This window comes from Anopheles ziemanni, chromosome 2 (assembly GCF_943734765.1).
Source record: "Anopheles ziemanni chromosome 2, idAnoZiCoDA_A2_x.2, whole genome shotgun sequence".
NCBI lineage: Eukaryota > Metazoa > Arthropoda > Insecta > Diptera > Culicidae > Anopheles > Anopheles ziemanni.
In genome coordinates, this window is record NC_080705.1 from 92471266 (window position 1) to 92488526 (window position 17261).

At 44.6% G+C, this 17261-nt stretch overlaps 1 protein-coding gene across 1 annotated transcript in view; it reads right to left on the reverse strand.

The window, feature by feature from the left end:
• LOC131294753 (uncharacterized) overlaps positions 1 to 17261 on the reverse strand; it is a 48190-nt gene that overhangs the window by 29667 nt on the left and 1262 nt on the right. The gene's annotated exons all lie outside the window — the stretch shown is intronic.

Here is a 17261-nt window from a genome sequence, read left to right on the forward strand (position 1 = left end):
ATCGTTCGTGGTACACGTTTAGTATCGCGAAGTTCATATCTTATAATCCTCCACCGGGGTGAAAGCTATTCAGGTGTGTGGTTTTCTTTTTTTTTCCAACAAAGTTGCACACTGCTCACACAAAGTCACGGTCAGGGGAACGCGATACATCCATTCAGGGTCGACGGTTTGTTTGCCATTGCGGTTTTTGGACGCCTCGTTCGGACTCGTAAGCAACTCTCGGCTCAACTATTCGTTTTGCAAACCACCAGAAACCAACCGGTTTGATGGCGCACCACCAAAAATAGCCTCAAGATGCACTTTTACTCTCTTTTGTTATGTTTCATTTGTGTGCTCTTCCAGCGAATCTAATGGAAGAAGCAGCGAACAGTTTTGCATTCAAACGGAAGTGCTAACTGCTTTTTTAAGGCGAATATTGGTGATTAAAGATTCCAATCCGTTGCAGCTCGAAAGGCTAGACTGAACTAATTGGATATGCAACAAATGTGTGTCTTAAAATTGGCTGAAATATGTCTGGTAATTTTCACTTCGACACGTGTTTGGCATACCGCATGTCGGAATCGTCGGAACACAAATCTGTCGTCGGAAGTTATATCGATTGATTCCCTCCATTCGAACCGGTGGCAGCGACAAGAAGTGGAATGTCCGTCGCGGACAAAGCATTGTATAACTGAATAATTACAAAAAAAAATATGGAAAGATGGCCACCACCCCGCACCGGGGGTGAGTTTTGTATGAAAATGCAACAAATATGCCACCAAGTAGCAGCCTGGCCAAGAGGAAGCTAGGAAGAGCCACTTTCAGCCCCACGGGGCGGCAAAAATTGGAAATCGACCGACGGGGGGAAACCCTAGCAAATAATAACGGCAACAAAAAATTGGTATGAAGGAAAAAAACGCGCGCTGCGTCGAAGACGTGCCCGACAGGTGCTTTTCTCTTGCGTAACCGCGATGGCAAAGGGAAGCCTGCGCGCACATACATCCATTTTGCCCCAACCAGGAAGATAAATCAATGGATGGTTCGGGGGCAAGGGTAGTATCGGAGCAAAGGGGGGGAAAAAGCTAAACTGTCGCCGTTTGTTTGATGTCCACTCAATAAGGCCGGAGCGTGCGTGCGGAATGGTGAGCTGTATATGTCCTGGGCCACAATCTGGGCTGTCTTTTGCCGGGGTTTGGTCTGATTGAGACCCAACCTGGCCATGAGGAACGATGGTTCCGAGGGGCCCTGATAATCCCTGATACTCTGATCCGATGCGATGCACGTGCCGGTCCGGTTGGCAAAAAACGAGGTGCATAAAATAGGGCTCAATGTATTAACTTTGCATTGCGTGATGTGCAGCGACAACTACTGCGAGGGCATTTTTAAAAACCTTCAATGCACCACGAACAACAATACTCCTAATATGACCCGTATGGATGAGCCAGAGAAAGCCAGAAACATCGCAGAGGAAACAAGGTTATGCAAAGAAAAGTGTCACAGCTACATTTCCATCCAAAATGGACAACAGTGAAATATATGTATTAATGTTTTGCATACGGCAAAGGAAGGCGGTCAAAAGTGTCTCGCCTCAAGCTGGATTTTTGCATATCAAAAGACGAGCCCACGGAGGAAGGCTCCGGAGCACTTTGCGTCGTAACCTTTTCCAAGGATTACGTTCGAGGCTTCGGGCGAATTCGCGACGTGCGTAAGCGATCCTGATCGCGGGGACACCGATCCACCGATGACATCATATTTCGGTGATATAATTTGATAAGATATGTAGCACAATCATGTGTGAGAAGATGCGACAGGTTGGAGAACAAATTCATCAAACCATAAATATCGCTTTCGTGAAGTGATCTTCATCATTAAATGCAATTGTAAAAGAGAAAGCATGTCATCCTGCAGTATGCCATCTGCTGCTGCAGTGTTCCACAAAATGAAACCAAGTTGGTCGTAAATTTGCTGATAGGTAACCCAATTCCAACAGCCATTTCTGAGTTACACATCCTCGATACCGAAACGGTACAGACAAATCTAGTCGAGTCTAATCCCATCGAAAGAATGAACACCAAATGATGCGCCCCACCGGGTTGAGATGTAATCAGATAATGGCCATTCCTTGCCGGAATAACCGTTTCGATGTTTTCCTAATTGTGTAGAATCGTGGCGTGAAGCTTGGAACGGAATGCAATAAAGTTGTTCTTCATGCCGTACTTTTTACGGAGATTGAATCAGAATCGTTTTTATTACCGTTTCCTAGCTTATCGTCTAACACCCTGCTTCCTGCCTGCGCCTCGGACGATGTTGGCCTAAATTAAGATGCCATCTTCCACCCCGAGATATCCAAGACGTTCTCCAACCACGCGCACTCCAACCAACACATCCGTACCGTTAGCCCAATAGTAAGCGATTTTGGAGGGAATTGTGGAATCTTGACCCAGCTGGAATTGGCAAAAAAAAACGGAGAAGGAAGGAGGAGGAAATAAAGCTGCTGATGGCGAGCTTTCGCTGCTGAAAATGTTAAATGCTGTGGCATGTAACCGGGAAGGCGAAGAAGAACCCGTTCGCCAGCGAAGATCGACAGTGGAAGTAGTCAAACCGGCCCCTCTTCGGAACCGGACGAACCTGTAGCTTATGAGAATGTCGGAGGTCTGCAAAACCACGGTGGTAGGGGTGGCCACGGCGCTCTAAGATCGGACACCCAAAGATTCAAAAGGGAATGTGTTGGGTATCTTGCTGTGTGTTGTAGTGTTTCGCGTCATACAGATGTTTACCTCTCGTTTAGCAATCGTTCGTTGTGGATGTGTCTGTTTGGGAGTGCTTCATTAGAGCGGAGAACTTCTCGGTAGAAACCCGTTTTTGTCTCGTTGGGGTGATGGAACCAAACCAAGAGGCTACCACGAGTCGGTGGTGGCTTTATACCTGCTCCAGCATTCGAGGACACGGGCAAACAAAGTGCCAACAACTTCCTTCAAGTCCGGTTCAGTTTCCAGAAGCTTTGGTAGTAAGGGAAGAAGAAAGGCACGCAGATCCAACGTACTATGAACAAAGAGCATAGGCGAAAAAAAATCAGCGTTCAGGAGTACCGCAAGATCCCGTTTTCCAAGTCCTCCAACACCTTCTCGCTGCCTCTCTCCGAACGTCCCAAGGTTCCAAAGGAAGAATGTCGGAAGAAAGGGTAGGCCATGGCAAAAGCGAAATCAAAACCCAAACAACCCGTGATCTCTTGGATGGCGAGAGAGGGCGCGAAAGACGCAAGGACTGTGCAAAGTCGGCGACGTGCGTGGAAAGTTCCAATCCCAGGGGTTCAGAAGACGTCCCTGTACGTGGAAGGTTTTTTGTATGTCACGCACACGAACGGAGGCCTTACGGGCCTTGTGGATATCACAAACGGGAAAGGTAGGCATTCCTGCTATTGGAGAAATACCCGCGCGTGCACCTTCGCGCGGGGATCCGATATTTTGGATCGTTCCCCCGATTCCCCAACAAGGGCAGAAAGGAGGTTGATCGTTTTCATTGGCTACAACAACGGGGCGTTGGGTGCGTTCGAATCTTGTCAATCCGGAGAAACTTACTCGAGACGGGGACCGTTCATTCATGCACATTCATGACGATAACTGAAGGACTTATCTGCACGCCAGGCAACAAGCGTAGTACTTTTCGTTTCGTTAGGATGTTTCAGTTACGATGCGCCTCACCCGAGACGTTAGAGGGATGATCAGGTGTCGATCATACGATCCGGTCCCCCCTCCCGGCGGCAAAGTTTTCTCATTTCGATTTCAACCAGGAGAGTACAACCAGGAAGCGACACATAAGAAACCAATTCCTTTGCACTATTTCCGAGCAAGTGAAATTATGTCAACCGGCAAACCCTTAGGTCGTCGCGTGGCTGTGGTTTCCTCCCATGTCCAACGTAGGTCGCGTCTCAAATATAGCTCACACACCTGACTCACCGACGAAGGTCCGACAACTTCTCCGGAATAAACACTGACTGATTTATGCTGCATTCATCGCGCGGACTCGCTCAGGCATCGTATATCTCAAGCGGGGCCAATACTTTACGATCTAACTACCAAGGAAAGGTGAAACGTTCGTCGCATAAAGCGCGAACAAAAGGCACAACAACAGCAGAAGCACCTTTGAAAGACGATACCTTCACCAAACCGCGTCACACAGTCAGTCAACTGTGGCGTGTTCTTTCACGGCCGTTTGGCTGGAAATACCGCGATTCTTGGCCGCTGCCCGATCGATAGACGTTTTGCATGCCGCAGACCACGGAGACGCGCAAATTAGTATGCAACAACCGAACACCCACAATAAGGCCGCCGTCGGCGGGGGGTTGAACTCCGATGGAGCGATGGAGGGAGCGGGTTTTTGGCAAGGTTTGGCATGTTTAATTTGTTTGCGCCGGTCCATTAGTGGACGAATCTGGGTGGCTTCATTTGTGAGCGTTCTATAGAGGTGTGTGGTTTAAAATCTCAGCTCCAAACCGGATACTAATGAGATGACTATTTAAAATTTGTCTTGCTTTATTTGCTCAACGACTTAGTGACTCTTAGTGAGTAAGTAAGAACGATCCATAACGAAAAAGCTTAAGGAATACGCAAATTTAATAACGTTTCCGAAACACTTTTCCTCTTCCAATGCGATGGAGACGGAAAATAATGCAGCGAGGGAGAGAAAAATTGAACAATTATTACATTTTGTTTTCCTCTCAAATCAAGATCCAACAACCCCCGCACTGGTCAATGGCCGCGCCGGAAGCTGCAAATTCGATCGATGAAATGGAAAGTGTGGGTATATGTGTGTGGCTGCCGATGTCGTCTCTTTGCATTGGAAAAGAAACCCGCTCCCCAGACAGACCACCCCGCGTTCGGGTAGTGAGTTCATTAGAATTAATTGCTCTAATAGTGGGCAGCTGAAAAGCAGCATAATGCAGAACAAGCTCCACCGAAGGTAGGTGAGAAAATGAGTGGTGTGAGATGCGTGAAAGCGGCAAACGCATTTCGATGACCCGTTCGGTCACTTTTCGGACGCCGGAAAAATGGCAGTCGGCATGAAAAACTTTCACCCGCTCCGGTGTGGGTTTTTCCCGCAGTGACCTTTGCCCAACCCCCCCTCCCCAATGCCGTTCGGGTTTGAAATGAGGCGCTGTGTTGCGGGGTCACACAAATGTCGTAGGTTGAATGATTAATAAAATTGACACTTTTCCTCTCTCGTGGACGATGGTTTTTCTTCTAACGTCTAACGTTCTAATCCCACGTCAAACCGATGAAAACCCGTCCCGGCCTCGAGACAGAGTGGTTCTCTAGTAGGAACGAGTTAAGTGAGTCTTGAGGTGTGTTAGGGCTCATTACTTCGTCCAGTTTCTTCGCTGTGTGGAATACAATTGCAAGACGTTTTCCCCGATGCACCCGGTTGTTGATGGGTGTTGTAAAACTCCATTGAAAATTTTAGGTATCTCCATCGACTGGGGGTTGGATAAAAAAAAAACAAAACACAGCTCCTCTTTGACGTCAACCTTGATTGGCAAACGACCAGAAAAATTCCCAGCGTCGTTATGGTGCGGAGTGCCATAAATTGTAATTTCAATTGGTCACTCAAAAACTTACCCAACCCATCGTCTTCGCCAGTGTTCATTACCCCGGAATGTCCGAAAGTTTTACCGAATGCTTCCTGTCCTAGAATTTCGGAACGTGTCAACGCTGAGTCGCAGTTTTTGTCGGGGCAGAAGCGTCAGGAAAAAAAAACGGTAAAACCATGCATGTAACATGTTGTCAACTAGATTTCTTTTCCTTCAACATTATCCACGAACATGTAACAACATGGATAATGGTTTTCTTTTACGGCTCGGTAATAGGATATCTTAAGATCGTCTTTAAGTTGGCTAATTAATCCAGTCCGAAAAATGTTACGAACTGTGTTGTTGGTGGAATGGTTTCAAGGCAATAACACTGGCCACAATGTAAGCTTGGAAAATAAGATTCTTTTTCAACCAAATCCGATGAGTGACACCATGGAACGCAGTTGAACTTGAAAAAGGAGTGCAACCACTTGAGACCGGACGATATTGCTCCACTTTTTCACATTTAAAGACAATCCACTCGAGAGATAAGCGAAGCAAACGGAACAGGAACACATGGGAGTTAGATAGTGTCGTTGCAGTAAAAAACGGATCGAATCAAGGGCAAAGAAGGGCCAATTTTTCAATGGTGCAGTCGAGTGCACGGTTAGTTAAACCGATGCTTGACTTTGGGCCTATCGAAGAGAGTAGTCGCAAACGCTTCGAGCGCAACAAATTAAATTTAATGTGAGTCAAAACGGGGCACACAAAGCTGGGATGCAGGCGACTCAGGCAATTGCGACGAAATCATGAGATCGTGCCCAAAGCCTGAAGGCTTCCGAACGCGTCCGGAGAACACGCGTTGAAGCAAAACACATAACCCATCCGCAGTGGATGTCGGAAATTGAGTGGATCGCGGCAAAATGCAGCTTCTTTTTCCTTCGCCTGCAGTTTTCGCCATCGCTCTTAGGGGTTGGGTTTTGCGTGGTTGGGAGGCATGAACAATAAATGAACATGATTGTTATTATTTTCGACTCGGCGAGCCATTTCGCTCGTTTCCACATTCCATGCAATGTTTCGCGTGCGCGTCGAAGATGCGCTTCCGCCTACAAAGAAACGAACGGCAGAAGGTAGCTCGTCTCTTGGCCACCCAATGCAGCAAACCGTATTGCTTTGCACGACACTAAAACAAACCATCAGCAAAGAGGCAGAACGAACAAACCATCGTAACGATCAACGATCTGAAAGTGGTCAGAATGGACCAACGCTGGTGATGCATTTCCCGCATTCTTCTCGCACGGACCATTGACTTTTACGCATTAATTTTCTTGCACCATCTCCTCCATCTCTTCCCGCGAATGCATCCCATTCATCATCATCCGGAACCGGTTTGTTTTTCTTATCGGACGTCGACGCGAGGCGATGCAGTTTTTCCGAGCGACCTCCGGAGTTCTACCAGAGTAAGGTTTTCTTGCGTAAGAAACATTCCTATAACGCGTCGTTCGTGGCGTTGAATGTGTGGTGCTGACCTTTCAGTAATTAATTCATGAAGAACGCAAAACATCCTCTCGGAGATCGAGCGGTCAGTTGCCTAACAGCAACTTCGTCAGCAAAATTATTGTTTCCGGAGCAAACATTGCCGTGTTTTTAAGTATTGCCTAGTAGTGTGAGAGAGGGAGGGAGGCAAAGTGGAAGGCAAATGTTTGCATACCACTAACACATTTCCGGACCATGCAGGGAGGGTGTTAACCATGCAGAGACTGCTATAACTCGTGTTGCATACACATGTTTGATTGTTTATTATTCAATCATCGCCACAACTCGTTCCAAACCTCTTCGTGCCTTCATTTAGAAGATTGTAATTACAGTATTCGTCTTCAAGCGAGATTATAAAGTTTAGACACATTTTCAAACGCCTCGCCCGTCTCGATAGTCATGCGATTTACTCGAATTGATTTTCCATAATCGTCTTACGCCAGAGTAAAGTAAAGGGAATCAGGCTATCGGTTATCTAGACTCCATTTTCTTGACTTCGATTCCGTGAAAAGCGTGATAGCCATGAAGAAGATACCCTAGCGCGATCATTTTCACACCTAACAATGGAGAGTGTGGAAACGAGGCATAACTCATGCAGCGTGTCAACCGACAGCATCGCTGGAAAAACAGCCACACTAAATCTCACCGGTGTCGATGTAACGGGCCTCCATCACCGTTTCTCCTGCCGTCGACGGCTGCGTGTCGGCCGATTGTTTGCTGCAACGCTGGCAGATGCATTGCAACCTTGTACTTAACGTATAATTCACCATCGATGCAGCTGCAGGTGGCTCGTCGCAGTGCAATCGAGTACCGGGGAAGGGGACACCAACGGTGTGAGAAGTCGTAGCATAACGCAGCATATAGCTGTACCTTCAATGTCTCCCTTGGGGCAATTCGATCGAGGTAAGATCAGCACCTGTTCGGTGCGCGAGTGAAATAAGATGTAACGGGAAGACTCCCACCGAGTAATCGCTGCGCGACTTTGGTGCCTTCCTGGCTATCCCACCCGGTGTTGTGGCCACAGTTCACGTAACCTTCCAATAGCAATTATCGTTATTACACCCACCACAACCATTAGGAGTCGGGTAGTTCTCCTCTTCGGCGGCGTTGAGGGCGTTGACAGGCGATCTATTTTCCATGGCTCGGGGGTTCGAGGTTGAGAAATCGAGACATCCACCGAACGCCGGGGGTTTACTTCAAGTGAGGCGCCAATTCTACGGAAAGGAACCACTTTTTGCAGGCGTCGGAGAAATACTTCATCCCGTTCGCTGTAGGCCATTTTAATCACGCACATGCCTCACCGAAGGCTACAGGGTTGAGTTGAGTTGCAGAAGTGTGGAAGGAATTGCCACACTGTTGTGACAAATATCAACCCTGGCAGAGGTCACAAAATACTTTGTTTATATGTTTCAACTTGCTTGTGGAACATGCTTTCGGAGCACGTTCGGGCACGTCCAGCGAAGCGTCGTCTTCATGGAGTCATTCTCTTCACGAGTCGTTACATGCCTTTCCTCTACAGTCAACGTTGTCAACTAACCTATTTTAATGTGGTGCGCTAAGTCGCCGGGGAATATCAACACGTGCTTTCCATTCTCAACTACAACCGGTGCCACATTCTTACCAAAGGGCATCATCGTAATGCTTTCACCTGCCGGCCCTAAGAAATGAGCGTGTTCACAGCTTGGTGTTAATTTAACAACCGTGCTTTCTTTTTTAACACTCAAATAATCTAGGGAAGGGTGCCTTCCTCTGAAGAATATGCTTAGACTTATGCTATGTTTACCATCGTTAGACTCAATTTATGAGACGGTCATCTATCGAGCAACTTCTATCTAGGCCAAGTAAAAACAAAGCACAAACCGGCTCCAATAGCGCCCTTCAAATACCATCAATTGTCTAATTTGGTGAAAGGAAGTATCCCTAAATACACGGCCAAAAAACTCGTGCAAAAAACTCTTTAAAGTATTACAAACTTTGCTACTGACTCGAAGACACAATCGGGATCGGTTACGTCGAAATGAACGACCGTTTAAAAGGCATCTTCCTTGCCCGTCAAACATCTGTCCGACGAATTTCTCCACCGTTTAATCGAAACTTTCACGGCTCGCTGCGCCACGTGTGAAATATCACGCACCTGCGCTGGCCTGGCTCCATCTCCACGTCGTTGCCTTTGGAGTATGTTATGTTTGACGTGTGTTGTTTATAATCGGAAATGCACCGTCCACGATGCGGCATCATTTACACACAAATGAGCATCGAATGGGACCGTCTAACGTGAGCATTATAGGAAAATGTTGGAAATCAGGATCGTTTTACGACCACCAAAAGTCTCCCTTCAACAGCAGGGAGGTTGGTGACAGGGCTGGACTTCCCTAAACTGTGCTGTTTTATTTATGAAAATATCTCTAACGGCAGTGGGAAAAAACCAACGCCAAAGGTGAACGATTTTCTCTCACGCTCAAGAAAAAACGGTTAAGATATTTATATGCGTCCGCTGCAGTTTATAGTTTTCTCTTGGATATTGGATTATGATGCTTTATGATCTACACGTCATGGGGTCGCGTGTTGCGTAAGGCATTTAGACATCATTAGGCGGAGGAATGATTATGATTTCTTTAACTCAATCAGGTTACCTAAGTCGAGATATGACATGCAGTTTACTTTCTCGGCGAATCTACAAAAGTAAATAACTCAATCAGCGATAAAGAAGCTGCATTTGTTGAATCGTTTCCACTATGAACCGAGAACGGTATGATAAAGGATTGATTAAGCTCGTGCCGCTAGCCATGACACGATCAATATGTTTAGCACATATTGACATATGTATTTCGGCAAACGTTATCTAATCTTGCAATTCTGAGAAAGTGTGCCTTAGGATTTTGTTTACGAACTGTACAGACAACACGCACGGTAGGAGGGCTTGTAAGAGTTTAGTAAATATTGTTATTCAGTTTGGTAACACACACACATTGACTACTGTTATGTTCGTTCCCTTCCAAAAAAGCGGTAAGATTGAGCAACGAACCATCACCATAATTCGAGTCCGGCATGAGCGTGAACGATCGCACATGATTTTAATGATACCGGGATATCGTTTTCATTGTCGTCTGATTTCCATACCAGTCCACAACCAAAAAGGTTTGTTGACGTCGCCCGAAGCTAAATCCGAACATGCCGTTTTGAGGAAGTCGTGAAGAAATGAGGTTTCGATTTCACAGAACCAATGATAAAATCGAACTCGATGTTCAGTGAATTACAGTCATCTTTCGATGTAGTTGCCTATTTAGTCGCGTTGTTGGTGGATTCACTGATGCCGAGATGTGCCCAAACGCACACACTCGAAAGAAAGGCATCTACCGATAGAGTTGTCTTTGTTGTTGCTGGACTATCTAAACAATGATGTAATTTAGCTAAAACAATACCGCATCTCCAATCATGGGAAGATTAGTTCGTGACATGTGTCTCCAAAGGGTTAAGCACACACATTCACATCATCTACAGAAACACCCGTTTGTGCAAATGCTGTCAAGGGCTGCAAGTAATCACTGAAAAACATGCATCCACGATAAGCAGAAGCTCTTTTCATGTCGTCAGTATCGCCAGTACCGTACGTTTAGCAGGACATTCCACACTGTTCGCAAACACTGAAACAAATTACACACATCCTTTCAGCTTCACCATAAACAGTTCTTTATCACATGCATTCTGTTTGTTTGTTTGTTTCTTCTGCTGCTTCAATGATCGTAGGATATTGAAGGATGTTTCATAAACAAATCTATAACTCATCACTTTTGCTAACCTTTATCTCACAAAGCCACTCGATCGATAGCTGGTCGGTTTGCCTGTTGGTATCCGCTACATCCCGTCGTTTGATTGAAACAGGATCGATCCGGATCAAATGTGCTCTTGCTGTGGCGATTCTTCTGTCAGATCTATCAGATCAGAGCAGTGACCGAACGCGCCATCTTCCTTTGCTCGTGCTTTGCAGAAGCTCACACGCGCCAAACACAGAGTCAAAAACGGAGAAAAGACACAACAAAGCTCTATTCACAAAAACACTTCCTACGTGATCTCTTCGGAATCTGCGGATGGAATCTAAGGAAATTTTCTCCAACCGTAGATAGTCGCGTTTGGGTTCAATCGCACACGCACTCACAACACACACGCCGAAAATCAAACCAAAAGAAACCAAATGGACATCGCAAAGGCAAATGCCCAACAGAAAGCACACGAGAGCAAGAAAAAAAACTATAAACCACAGACGGAATTAGTACAGCTTCACACAACAAGCGTGGACTGTTGAACGCGAAGACCGATCCCTACGAAACGACACGATGGACTAAACGTGCCACTTGGGGCTACAGAGAGATGGAGCCCCCATGAGCGGCTCCAGCAAAGCAAAGATCAAATTGGCGAGCGATGGAAGTGACGCCTTGTGGTGCCTTAGAGGGACAGGGAGCGCTGTATGGAGCCAGCTATTTTTCCAGTGAGAGAAATTCCCCCCAATAATGGGGACTCTCTGCTCTCTTGGTCGGAGGAAGATAACAGCCCCCCACTGGGGGGAACGTAGAGAACTACGCGTGTAGTTTTACAGATGCAAAATAAAGTTGTTTTGTTCTGAGAAACTTTTTCATTTGAACTTTACAGATTTGTAAGGTGGAGCGTTTTGCTCGAAAGAACCCTTAAAAATAAACAAGTTAGTGAGATGATGCATGCAAAGAAATGTGTTAAATAACGTGTTGATATAACGCATTCTAAAAATACTTCCAATAATTCCTGCAAACTCACAATGGCCCTCCTATTGTCGATCTCTGATCGTACACGTGGTGAGGAAAAGTGTAAACAAACTCCACCGGAGAGAGGTATCCAATCTTACCAACTGGAAAGGATTATTTTTGACGATGTGACCTGGTAGATAAATAGCGGCGAAATTTGAAATTTGCATAGTTTTTGCTTTCCTATGGAAGAGAAACTTTAGTTCCATTCAAATCACAACTGTGCTATAAAGCCTAAGCAATATTTTCGAGCACAACGAATTCCACTAGTACGTGATGATAATTCCAATTTGTACTGCTCTTCGCAGGCCCATCCGTACACAAATCTTACCGGTTGATGACGGGGCAAACAGCTGATGAAATAATCACTTCGTGGTTAGGGTACACAAGCATGAGCAATATCGATATCGAAAATATCCATCGAAACTTAAAGGAAACCTTTTTAGTATAGTAGAGGTTGCGCAAAAACTGGAGGGCATCTGTGCAATATTTTGCAATGTGGAAGATGAGCTATTCTTGACATGATGTCATAAGGAAGACTGACTTCACAACTCATCGGTACATCACCTCATCGGTGTCTCATTTACGCTTTGCAGCGAATAGTTAGATGACGGTGGTATTTTCGATTTGAATCGGACCGTTTATAAAGCCTCAAAGATTCTTTTTCTTCTTCCAAGATTATTGTGTATAAAAAGTTAGCTGGGTTTATCTAAAAATTGGGATTCCTTTCGAAATTGATAATAAATAAGACTTGAATACAGAGAACAATAACACAAAACAAAAATGGGTTTTTAGATCAACTTTACTCGATTCCGTATTGATTTACTTCGTTTTTATTGGAAAATACTTTCCCGTTCGGTGGAGAAAACTCTCCCGGAAAGTAGTTGCATCGTCTTTGCTACAGGAAAATCGTTAGAGAGCATACATATCCGTTGAAAAGAGAGATTAAGTGACGCGCCCCAGCCTATGATTCCCTTGTTTCCGCCAGACACCACCGTTTGATCAACGAGGCTAATGAATTGAATTGTTATAAACCTGTTTGTGAATGCAATCGCGGGCTGTGATTTTCTCCACGTGCAGAGGAAATGCTCTTGGACAAATGTTTAGTCGATCAATGGCCGTGAAGATTTCGTGTGGCTAGTAAATGTCAAGAAGTCGAAAAACACTCCTGGGAAATGTCAACATTGTCAGTGGAAGAATGTTTTTATAAAATACCAGATGTCAACAAGAAATACCACATGGTAAACACTATGTTGCAGCCGGTACTACCGGCTTTAAGGGAAATATTTTTTAACATATTCATGCAATGAAACAGAAGCTGCCGTATATTGTTCTCTATATGCACATTGCCTTTTGCAAATTGTTTTCGATTTCAGCAAAATCACGTTTTCCACTTACGTGAACGACGATAAATCATGCTCATCCGTTGACACGCAGCTTGTAAGAGTTTTCCCTCGCGTTGACCCGAAGCTTATGGAAAATAGCGTCGGAAAAGAGAAAACGATTTAACAAGTGCTTTTGGCGAGATATGGTGGCTTGACTTCACGACAAACTTTACACCGCGCAGTGTAACCGGCAAGCCGTTGGCCAAATCTGGCGAAGGCAGGAAATGGGGGGAAAGTGGTGAAACAAACAGGAAGCAAAATGTGTCGTGCCGGTTCGTTTGTACCGGCGCTGGAAAAGCCGACAAACTAGCAGTTCACAAGCTGCGGAACTTTTTAAGCAGGCGTTAACCAATCGATCGAACGTCGAAGAATCGGAAGAGGAACTTATCTTCGCTTCTCCATTGCGGGTGAACAGTACCGCACGAGTAATTTTGAATATGTTCGGAGACAAAAATAGGCCAAGAAAAGACGTGATAATAAACGATCATCACACAAACTTGTAACATTATATAAGGAAAGCATTTTTATATACATTAAATTGTTCGCTGTATTACAGTCAGTCAGGTTTATTATAGTAGTCAATTAGATCCAACAGTTTGTTATTTTACTTATACAATAATTATGCATTACAATCCATTGAAGAGTTTTTGTTCCGTACTGACACACGGATATCCTTTCGTATCGATTATTCCGGCTCTACCCTAGCGCTGACACATATCACCTCGCATGTGGGGTTTACATTTCATTACCACGTCTTTCGTCATGGTTGGTGAAAAAGCATTTCCGACGCCTCTAACGCGAGGGCTGTCAAAGATGACGATTACATCATTGAATCTTCTGCATTCCCGAATCGCTCACCATCGCCCAGCTTCCACCGAGACCTGATGCTGCATCAGGCCAGCAGCAACGAACCTCCATCGGTCGTAGATTACGCGTGCCTGATTAGGTGGCTGTTGCTGATAGGATGCCGAGTACGCGCGATCACCCATGACGAGCCCAGTTCGGCGCATAATCGAGACCCACACTCGCAGGGCGATCGACACAGATCGGCAACACACAAATTTTTTTTTTTGCCTCCAGTGTGTTTATTTGCATAATTTATGCTCGTTTGAAAGATACCGCCGAAACTTTGCTACAAAAAAAAAACTAAATCGAAGCATTGTGCCAGGGTAGGTAGTGGTAGTGTATTCAACCGTTTTATTCGCTTCACAAAAATTCACAATCAAACGACTTCGATGCTCACTTCCGTATGCATGAGACGAACCCTACGCCCGTCTCGAAGTTGCCCACTACAATTATATTTACAGCGAGCTATAGTCTTTTGGTTGGAAGTCTACCAGCATGTAATAATAACTGTACATAATTCAATTTATACAGAAGAAATGTTGTGGTGGAAACGATCGAACCTTTCATTGGTCCATGATTATCACTCCCACCAGTGGGATGTTTATGTTATGCATTGATTATTTTTAATTTATCTACAAAATTACACTTAACCATATCACTAGGTTAGGGTTTAATTGATTTCGTAGAGTGTAAGAAGTTACATGATAATATATTATCAAGATAAAAGCCGCTGTTTCCATGAGCTGCTTTCCGAGATAGCAGAATAATAGTTGCATACACCCCGAATGCCGCCATTTAGGCGCAAAGCGCTTACTTTCGATGCTGTGAGTTGTTTTGAAAGCTGTGAGAGCATTACATTTTCTTTTCTTTTCGCAATTCAATCATCCGAAGGGAGGATTTCTTTTGCCGGCAAAAGATTAACGATTGTTTTTCCCCTTGATTCCCTCCGTACAACCGTTTCCTGGCGAGAGTCCCAAACCCTTACAACCGCCACAAATGATTGACGGAACCGAAGCGGCCTTCGTAATTTGGACATTTTTTATCCATTTTGTCCATTCCCTGTGTTGTGGACAATCGTGACTGGATTGGGCTATGACACAGCAACAAACCATGGTGTCCGGAAATCGGAAGCTGTTTCGTCAGCTACAACGCGCGCGCCACCTTGTTGGCCAATGTTCCGCGAAGCACCTCACTCTGCTCCCTCCCTTACGGCCAAGAGAGTATGAGTGTTAAAAGTGATTCGCTGCGAAAGTGTGAAGCTGTGTTTGAGCCAAACACGTCGAATGATCACCGGTTAGTCATTACTTTGCATCTGACAAATCGGTCGCGATCGTTTACTTTGGTGAAAGGCGATTCAGGGAGCACACCAAAGAGCTAGAAGAAAGTTATAAAAAATACGATCAGCTAATCAACGAAACATGTATCTCGAAATCGTCGGGAATGCACCCTTTAACCGTTGTGAAAAAAGAAAAATAAACGCCATAATTTTGGAAGGCACGTTGCTGTACAAAGCTGAACTTTGTCCAATTTTCTTCACCCGGCGTCCGGAAATGAACACAGAAAACGGAAGAAAACCAGCAACGAGTTTGTTTGGAAGGTGTGTTATATTTGCACGTCCAGATTTTGCATCCCTGCACAAAAAAGGAAACAAGTAACAAGACAAGTGTGTGGATCCTTTCATTCACAGGTTAACAACACCTCCGTACCATATTTATCAACATTAGATATAATTTCAAAAGGTTTTCTCACCCTTTGCAGCAACAAACAAACCGTTGCCATTTTTCAATTGAATCTGCGTAATTTTTACGAATCATACCACGTTCGTTTGAATAACATCACGACTGCAGGGTTTTTTTTTTTGCGAGGCGCCACTGCCGGTTTGATCACGTGTGCAATTTCACTTTTTGTAGAGAGTTTCACCTTCATGAGCCGTGAAACGTCTCATCTTCTGTTCTTTGAATACAAATTGATATGTTTATGTGTTTGAAATGGCATATCATTGCCTAAATGCATACAATATACAACTTGTATAGTTCTTTTAAGAAAAAATCAATTGTGATGACTTCGAAATGGCCTCGTTGTTCAATTCAACCTTCTTACTTACTTCAATACTCAATTAAAATAAAGTTTATTTACGTTTTTTAGAGCGAAAAGGAGAAGAACTCTAAACGAAAGATCAATTGCTTCAGTTATTGCCATTGGGGTGTGTTTCTTTTTGTGGTGGTGGAGAATCGGTTTCCTAAAGTCCACTTATGTATCTCCATAATGGCAACAAACTGTACGATTTTGCAAGAAAATCTCACATGTGAGCGCGCGAAATAGACGACCACAACTCGACTTCAAGAAGGAGGCACAATTTGGAGCCCGAAAACCTTCCATGTATGTACGAAACATTCAAGGTTTATTATGACTCAACATTGATTTTACCATTAGTGGCCAAAACAAATGCAAAGGTCATCGATTTCAGTGAAAAGCCGGCTGTAATTGCTCTCGAAATTAAAGGGTCTTTTCCATAACGAGAAGAGCAGATGAAGGGTCGCATAAGAAAATTTTATGTGGACAACCTTGATGTGTAAAGTATCCGAATGAGACCCAAAAGTTTACAGCAGATACATCCATTAGTGATTATTTTCCTCTTTCTTTTCACAAACCCAAGTATGCAAATACTTCTATAAAAGCATACAAAAACTGAATATTAAGTTGATAAAAATCACTGTAATTCAAGATGCACATAAACAAAACGCAAACTGTTACAAGTTGTGCGGAGCCTTCAGCTAAACCTAAACCAACCTCTATACCGTGAGCAATGCCAGTCACGACTCTCGAAGTGCAGCAGCCCGAATGCATCATCGTGCCATCAAGTATAGTGCATTTTCAGTGTTCCACTGGTGACGGTATATTGTCGTATACACATCGAATACCACGTAAAACTTCATGTGACACAACACGAAATTCAACAATCCGGTTTCAGTTCCCTGCCCTGTCGGGAATTGTACTCGACGATAATTTTCTCGAGCGAACGTCCGTTTACCTGTGTGTCTTTCGGAAGAAGGTCAAAGTCGTCGGCCGCGAAAGAAATGCCGACCAAGTTTCGAATTGAAATGAGGGCCGGGCTTAGTCACTGCCATGAAGGTAGACCACCGATCGATCGATTTTTTTCCTACAACAAAATTT